Here is a 7,576-nt window from a genome sequence, read left to right as displayed (position 1 = left end):
GAAACATTAACGACTTTATAGTCCTTAAAAACCTATAGCTCCACTCTGGGACATCTGGTCATGCTTCACCAGTACAAAGTCAAAGTTTCTGGCCGACCGCGATGGAGCCCTAATGGGATAGCATAAGAGGGAGGCCCTGTCAAATGTTTACCTTCACACTTAGAAACTTTTCTGGAGATTTTTCTTGCGATGGTCTTCGCTGCTCTTCACCACGCCAGATTCAGAGTGGGCTTGCTGGCTTAAGTTTCCACGAGCTGGAGCTCCGGAGATTTTCAGAGAGACAAACCCGAAATCCAGGCTGGGTCGCAATTGAAGGAGGCTGGCATAACTCTCCTAGTTGGGGTGGGGTGGTCACCTTATGGAGATTTTCCCCTAAAGTTCTCCAAACTTCAGGAGGTGCTTCTTGAAGGTCTCCTTGTGGGTCTAAAGTGTCCAAAACACAAATCCAAAGGTCTGAAATCTCCTGAAGGGTCTCTGGGTGGATCTGAACTACAGTTCCCAAAATGCACCTCGTCAAGTCCACTGGACACACTCCAGGCTAGGGACTCTTGGTGAAAATGATGCAGGGGTTCTGTTAACTTAGTTTCAGCGAGTCCAATCTTTAATCCTTCTTGAAGGTAGGCACATTCCACAGGGCTGTAGTACCAAATTGAGCAGCAGGCACAGTCACTCAGAGTGCTGTGCCTTTGGATGCAAATTCAGATTCCAGCAGGACAGTCTTTATTTTCCTTGTAGTTCCAGGCAGCAGAGCTGAGAAGCTATGCACTTCTAACATATTTATTCTCAGATTCTGGGCATCAAGAGGGGGGCACCCCTGGCCAATGGGATACAGGGTGCCACCCAGGTGCATGACCACTTCCTCCAAAGTGTAGCATCTTCTTGTCCCAGAAAGCACTATACTTCCAAAACCCTTGATAGTTGAATTTTTAGCAGAGCAATAAGAGCTAACTAAACCCACTCCCAGTGTAGCTCATTTGCATAGCTCTCCTCCCCCTAACATCTGCAAATTCCTTCTTTAATCCTGCGATCTGCCTGAGGCACAAGGAATAGGAGGTGGGTCGGCCTGGTATTCCCTGCCTGTCCTCCTTTGAACTTCATGCTTTATAACCCCTCTCCCCAGCTCGTTATTCCTGTGTAGCTATAGAACCCTCTCCATCTAACAGCCTCTCCCCTGGATAGCCACTTATCACCTAATCAAGGCACCCTGGCTAATCCTTTTAGCAGTGACCAATCTGGAAGAATGCAGGAAGGCTAGGTTTTGGCCTACAGATACGAAAGTATTATAACTTCTTAGCTGTACAAGTTACAATACATTCAACAAGGGCAATGTTGGATTTATCAATATCATTCCTCTAAGTCTTTGAATGATATTTTTCCCTTCCTAGCGATAATTATGAGTGCATAAAATATTGAAATATTAGCCCGTGGGCAAATAGTCTACAATTCCATAGAATGGACAGATTTCCCTAGCCACGGTTTATAATATGACTTGTATAAGGACCCTGCTTATTGTTACATGACTCTCACCCATGATACACCTAGGAAAGACCTGGGGTTCCTAATATGTTAAAATAATGTAGATTATCACTTCTAAAGTGCCCATGACACCAAAATCGAGTTTGCTAGGAATTTACTTTAAAAGCAGTGCTGCTGAGCAGGGCTGATTTTAAAATGACCTCAGGGAATCAGCATTCACACATGCAAGTGCAAACAAAGCTGCTGGCCTCTAAACTTCCATGCCCTATTATACACTAGAGTCTTATAAGTAGTTTTAATTCCCTGCCCTATTATTTACTAGGGACTTAAAGGGTAGGTAATGCCAATTGGTAAGAATTTACTTTTAAAGGCAGTCTGCAAGCCAAGTCTTCATTTAAAATGACAGTCAGCCACTAAGCAGTGCAAAAAACAAAAAGTGCATACAATCTGCTTGACTTCTACACCCCCATGCCCTATTATTTACTAGGGGCTTATAGGTAGACTAATCCCTCTTGCCCTGCTACCTTCTAGGGACTTACAGGGTCTGAAGGCCTATTGTAAGTGTCCCCAATTCAATTCAAATCAAAATATGCTTTATTCAATTTCTACAGTGGAAACCACAAATGCAAAATACATGCATAAAAAACACAATTACTATTTACAAAGCTAAAAGTCATGTACAAATTGATTTGGGATATGACAGTCTTATTTAAAACGCTAAGAACCTTCAGCAACAATCGTTACTGGTAAAAGGGTTTATCATAAAATACAATAATGTTTAAATCACCCAGGGATCACAATACGATGGCTTTTCTGCATCTGATTACGTTCTTTAAAAGCATTGCCATGGACCACATGGTGTATTCATTGTCTAACATCTGAAGGGATACAAATGCTGGGCGACATTGCTTAAGGCCAAACACCCTTAAAATCCGTAAGATCCAGATCTTTCTCTGATTTTCATGTAATTTACAAAGGAGCATACATGAATTGTTGTTTGCTGTGACATTCCATCACATGGGCATTTACAAAGAGAGCATGACCAATCCGTAGCTACGGGAAAGCTTGTTAGAAGATGGAAAATGCCTACCCTAAACGAGTTAAAACAAATCTGCCCTGCATGCCATCCATGATTTGTAATTAGGGCTGTATGTCATAATTGGTCAATATAGTTTGGTAATAACATAGACTCTGCCTCAATATTTCCATGGATAATCTAAGTGACTCCAATAGCATCATGCACTCTCTTTTAAGGTATTTTCTGCTGATGTGTTCTAGGGATTCCTGCTGTTCATAATATTTTAGATGGCCTAGGTCGCTCGTGAAGTCTTTGATATATTTCATCCAGGGTACGTTAAGTGCCCGTTGTAATTTAAGACAATTCATTATATTATATCTATTAAGAGTGATTTTTCTCCATGGACCAAATCTTATGGCATAGGAAAATTGGCTGTATTTTAATCAAATCTGTGAAGTAGGATAACCCCAGCTCCGCATGGCATACGTAGGTGGAACAGCGACCCCAAACAGCTAGTACAAATCTTCAAAAGGCATTCTCCACTAGTTGTAGGGGGTAGGAATCATAAAATCCCCATACCCATGCACCATATATAGTGGTAGTTACGCACTTAGCTTTTTATATATATTAATTCTTCGGGCGGTGTTTTGCCCAGCTTACTTGAGAAGTTAGCCAAGGCTGCCATCGTTTTCAGAAACAGTAGCTTTCTAGATTTAATTGCCTGAGACCTTGAGCCGCTCTGGTCAAATAGAATACCCAAGTAGGGAAATGTCTTGGTAAATTCAATCTTCTTATTATCTATGAAGATGTCCATACACTTTGAGCTCCCTTTTCCACACTTCATTGTAAAAGTCTTCAATTTAATAACTTGCAACCCCAGATTCTGCATGTAAGTATGAACACTTATCAACAAACACAGAACAACTAAGTGAGTGCCATCAGCACTGCATCATCAGCGTAGAGGAGGGCGAGTATTGGGTGATGTCTAATTTGTGGTAAACCCCGGCACTGATCCAACAGTGTCTGTCCCAAACTGTTTATTTATAATGTGAAAAGAAAGGGAGCCAAAATGTAACTCTTTCTTACCCTTCTCTCTACGCTGATTGATGCAGTGCACTCACCCTTAACCCCATAACGGACCATTGTTGTGAAGCCAGAGTACAATTCCCTCAAAAAAGTCTGAGTGGTGGTTCGATGCCTAAATTGCCATTATAATCCATAGTTTGTCATGTTCTACACAATCAATGGTGGAGGTTAAATCCACGAATGCCAAAAACAGTCTAGCTGTTATGGCCAGGATGTATTTCCCAATTAATAGATTCAAATTTAGTCCCTACTCAACTGTACTAAGACCCGGTTGAAATCCAAATTGTAACTCAGATAAAATATCATTGGCTTCAGCCCAGTCCTGGAGTTTATTTAGTACAATGCGTCCAGCCACCTTGACCAGAGAACCAAGTAGATTGGCCGATAGCAGGCGGGGGTTCTGGCAATCACCTTTCTTGAATATCGGAACCAAAAGTGATTCTGACCTGGTCTCAATAAAACCTAGGTTGCAACAAGCTGCTATGACTTGTGTCAGTAGTGGGCCCCACAGGTTGATATTGGCTTTAAAGAGGTCTACTGGTAAGCCATCAGGGCCAGGGACTTTCCCCCACTTACCAGCTTCAAGAGCTAGGTTAACCTCTTCTAGGGTAAAATGAAGGTTTATTGGCAATTTAAGGGGGGCAATGGCCCCCATAGCCCTTGAAGCATTGTCAGTTTCTATCTTTTCTACTAGAAGTTTGTACACATTAGAGTAGTGGTCACCCATTTCCTCTTCACTGATCGCAATCTCTATGGTTGGAATATCCTGGGGGCACAAGAAGATGGCATTTACTGCCCATCAGAACGCATTATTATCCCTAACCAAGGTTGCTTCGTGTAGGGCCCTGCATGCATCCTCTCTCATGTCCTTCTTGCGTTCTTTAAGTGCGTATTTATACACCAATCTGCATGATTTACCTTCTTGCTTAACTTTTAAAGGCTTGTGTAGTGTGTGTTTTCAATTCTTATATGCCTTTGTACATTTAGTGTTGAACCAACCCTTGTACCTTTTTCTATTCTCAGCCGATAAGCGTTCCTTAATCCCATGAGTGATCAATTGGAAGGATTCTAAAATGTTGACATGATCCACTTTCTCATCTAGCCAAGCTAAAAAAGCTTTGTAGTGTTTACCGACAAGCTGCTTGGTGAAGTTAACAGGGTAAACTTTGTACCACTGTAAAGGTTAACCATTCATTTTATTATGAGAAATGCCATTAACTGCATGTGTATAACATTTAAAGGGGATTTCGTCCTTAGCAAATCAAGTACGGACGAATTACAATACTGTTTTATGAATCAAAGGATACCTAGTTTATGTATTTCACTGCTTTTTATTTTGTGCGGGAAAAGAAACAATGACCATGAGGTTCATATGTTCAGTGTATACAATTTACATTTTTTTGACACATATAGAAAGTACATATTAATTTCTTGTCTGAGAATCAATACATCTAACATCCACCAGAGGCAATTTTTGATCAAGTGCAAATTAAATTAATAATGTAATGTGACAATTTCATACAGTGAAAAAATAATACAAAAACAACCTACAGAATTCATCCAATTAATTCTGAAGAAATTACACCAGCTAACACATTTTCATAAACACAAGAAGTCCATTCGCCTAACACTAGGTAATTGTCGCGGAGGTACTTAGTGCCACATGTGCACTTCATCTTAACCCCTACCGGGTGCGTAAACCATTGTACACCCTAATTTTAGAGCATAGAGTTAATTAAATGCCCTATGTGGCAGATATATTGAAAAGGCCGACGCGTTTCGAATCCCTGCGATGACTTGCGGGATTATCATCAGGGCACTTGGGCACGGTGTAACCTGGAACATGAAATTAAATAAACTAATTAAAATCTAGACCCAACTCCTTGTCTACATCTTTTTTGGTTTTTTGAAAGTAGGAAAATCATGTACCTGAAGTTCATGAAATCGCTTCACAATGATGAATATGGATGATACCTCTCCAGGTGGGATCTAAAACTATCAAGGACAACTCCTGTTACGTTACAGGACACTATATATTGTGGAATTTTAATTAAGCTGCTTTGAATTTTAGCATGAAACACTTACTTTTTGAACGACAGATCGGAGGACGCCAGATGCTCGCTGTCACTTATATTGCTTATGTGGCTTCCAGCTACTTCGTTCGTATTTCATCAACAAGTTTCACCCCGATCTGCCATAAACAAACAGTGCACCCCCAGTTACAACACTCTCTAATGTTATGTGATTTAAGTAACCCAAATGCGTTAGAGGGTCAAGATTTGCACTTACTGTTGAGTATTCACATGCATGTTCAGATACTTTGGAAGGCTTACACACCGCTGTTTATCTGTGCGCCATCGGTGACACAGACCAGAAAGGGAAAAAAAAACGGGAAAGAGAGAAGCCCTCGTTATTTTTCTATACCGCGTACAACGTTCAGCGCTTCTTCGCACTAATTGCAAAAAACCGAGAGAGTTCTAAGATGCACTTACTTTGTCGAAGCGATATTCAATTCCAATGGTGATCCATCATAACGATTTTCGAGTCAGCCATTATGCTACACAATGCTGATATGGGATCACCGGTCGGAAGTTGGCGTGTTTTCTTTACTGGTGTGTTATGGGGCATGTCATTTTGCTCAACACGCTGCTTAACACTCAGATGGCTAATGTCTCTAGATTTGATTTATTGTCAAATCAATTTAACTTTAAAACATTGTAGCCGTGTCATAAAGATTACACAAAACGTTGCTGATATAAGGCCACAGGTCAAAGGTTGGCATATATTTTTTAATGATGTATTGTGGGGCATGTGGTTTTACAGAGCACCATTGTTAGACGCTCGATTTGTTACGCATAGTGAATTGCTTCCCTAGTCATGCTACGCATTATTCAAGATATTTCATGAGCCATTATTGTTGACAACTGCTGGAGGGGTGCAAAATCTATTACAGGCAGGTCGAAGTGAAACCCATGATTCTACTTACGCTACCTAGTTAGACAGTGGGCAGCATTTTTATTTTAGCAGTCCCCATTTCGTCAAAACTTGGTACATGGCGTATGCTGAAGTGTTTCGTAAAAATTGCAATGGGCATCCGGAGTCATGGATACACAAATGACGGCCTCCTTTAATGAATTTTGCAATAACTGAATATTATATCACTATTCATGGGTGATTTGGGTCATCTATAGTTTTTACACAGGGGACCCAGAGTTTCCAATTTGAGGGCCTATGGCAACTCATTTAGGCCATCTGCTACACAGTCGAATTTCATCATGAGGTATGTTTCTTTATTTTTCAACAGAGCATCAATGTCCCCACCCCTCGGTGGAGTTTTTACAGCGGATAACACTGTCCAAACAAAGTCCTTTTCAGAGTGGAGTTTTTCAACAAAGTGAGGGACCAAAGGTGCTGTTAGAATTCTTTGCTTAATTCTTGACTTGTGCTGCGTCATTCTGAGGTGGACTTGCTGCGTGGTTTTGCCAATATATACTTTGGGGCAAGGGCATGTGATGGCGTACACTACGTTGCGAGTTTTGCAATTTGTGAATTCAGTGTGTTTCCATTTCACATTATTGAACACAAACTCTGAACCTTCTTTGGTGTTACTGCAGGAGAAACAAGAGCCACACTTATGATGGCCCACTACAGGTGCTAAATTCCACAATACTCGTAGGTCTGGCTGTACTCTATTTCTACGCTATTTAACTGCATGTGAGCACTTTACCTTTATGTTTATTACTTTGCTAGACAGTTTAAAGAATACGCACAATGAAAGTGATCGCTCAAAGAATTATTATGTGTTGTAAAACCATTGACTCAAGGTGAATGTCTGTTTGCTGTTATCATTTAATCTATAATCATGTTCGCACCTCTTCCATTAAAGGTGCAATTGAATGGTACTGGTGGGGTGCATCATTTGTTGACAAAGCCTAGATCAAACTTGAACAAAATATAATTCAGATTATCCTCTTGAAGCGAATGAGGAAAATGGTG

The 7,576-nt window shown here is 40.7% G+C and overlaps 1 long non-coding RNA gene across 1 annotated transcript; it reads right to left on the bottom strand.

The window, feature by feature from the left end:
- Window positions 1–5,230: 5,230 nt before the first annotated feature.
- Window positions 5,231–6,141, bottom strand: LOC144753344 (uncharacterized). The gene is made up of 5 exons (XR_013594311.1): window positions 6,073–6,141; window positions 5,870–5,927; window positions 5,666–5,771; window positions 5,510–5,575; window positions 5,231–5,416 (listed from the first exon to the last, which is right to left on the bottom strand). It is a non-coding gene; the product is annotated as an uncharacterized LOC144753344 (long non-coding RNA).
- Between the last annotated feature and the right edge of the window lie 1,435 nt (window positions 6,142–7,576).

This window comes from Lissotriton helveticus, chromosome 5_1, assembly GCF_964261635.1.
Source record: "Lissotriton helveticus chromosome 5_1, aLisHel1.1, whole genome shotgun sequence".
Lineage (NCBI taxonomy): Eukaryota > Metazoa > Chordata > Amphibia > Caudata > Salamandridae > Lissotriton > Lissotriton helveticus.
The sequence above is the reverse complement of the archived record's forward strand: the minus strand, read 5'-3'. Positions and strand labels throughout refer to the sequence as shown.